The 1365-nt window shown below is 35.2% G+C and overlaps 1 non-coding gene across 1 annotated transcript; it reads right to left on the minus strand.

The window, feature by feature from the left end:
- Nucleotides 1–877: 877 nt before the first annotated feature.
- TRNAC-GCA (transfer RNA cysteine (anticodon GCA)) lies at nt 878–948 on the minus strand. The gene has a single exon. It is a non-coding gene; the product is annotated as a tRNA-Cys (tRNA).
- Between the last annotated feature and the right edge of the window lie 417 nt (nt 949–1365).

Raw genomic sequence — 1365 nt, forward strand, 5'->3', positions numbered from 1 at the left:
TCGGTACGAACATCTATATCTAGCACATGTTAGATATAACACTTGAAATGGTATATGAAAAAGCAAAGGAATCTATGACTTATGTCCCATATTTTTCCGAGAACGAAATTCATATCAGATCCGATCAATTCAATTCGGAACCATCCAATAAAACAGGGACTCTTTCTATTCCTACTAAGAAAGAGAAGAGAGATCGTTCTTCAGTGGAAGAAATGAGATTATCGACTCATTCTAGAAAAGAACTAATGAATTCAAACCTATTGAAGAAAATAAGATTTTTCATAGGAAAATGATAATGATAAGGGATTACGTACATCCCTTATGGGGATAAAGAGGAAATAATTCCATGTAGAGTGTTTCAATTTGGAATGAAGATTCAATATTACTGGATCCTTATGGAACATAATATATTACCATGCATGATATGGAAGGAACACAATAATTGATTCTTAAGCATTACCATTATAGCCCACTTCTCCCCCATACTACGAGTGAAAGGGAAAATGTAAAAACTACCATTAAAGCAGCCCAAGTTATACCGACTATATCCATACGGATCATGTTCTCTAAAAAATAATGATTTCATCATCGAGATGATAAGGGAACTATTAACCATAGTGCAAAGTTGAAGTTGAAATGAATGGTCCACCTTTGCATTCTGAACGTTACTGATGTTCAAGCTGATATGAGAGATCAATAAATTCATTTGTTCATTGACCAACAAGTTACTATAACTAACTCGAGGGTCGTACATTCACGATGGAATCGGGATCAAATGTACATAACTCACTATCTATATTGGTAATATGTACCAATATGTCTCCAGAGGTTCTGTAATGGAAATACAGGCTTTTCCTTCCATTTACTTACCTCAACAAGGCAACACCCGGATTCGAACTGGGGATGGAGGATTTGCAGTCCTCTGCCTTACCGCTTGGCTATGTCGCCGAGATATGGGAATCCCATGGACATATCGAATCTTTTGTCCTTTCAAGTCATTCGTCTGTCCTTTAAGTATAGTATGAGATGTATGCTAAAGTCAACCATAAAGGAAATGGATCTAATTTGTTCTCCGTCTTTCTTTCGATCTGACTATTTTCATTAGGAAATTTTCTAAGTGAGATTAACATTTAAGAATGGTTTGATTCATTTGTTCATAGCTCCATTCCACATGGTTGGAAGAAAGTATCATAGTACCTCTTCCTTATCCTTTTTTTTTTAATTGGAAGTATATCTGTATACGGGTAGAATTTCATGGGATATAGTGAAGACTGAATATACATCCGAATCTTTTTTGTCGGATTGATCCATATAGATCAATCGGGAATAATTTAATAGATTTCTCTACAGATGGGAAACTTCCAA

This window comes from Pinus tabuliformis, chromosome 8 (genome assembly GCF_031772625.1).
Source record: "Pinus tabuliformis cultivar Carrire ecotype Pingquan chromosome 8, CPIR1, whole genome shotgun sequence".
Taxonomy (NCBI): Eukaryota; Viridiplantae; Streptophyta; class Pinopsida; order Pinales; family Pinaceae; genus Pinus; species Pinus tabuliformis.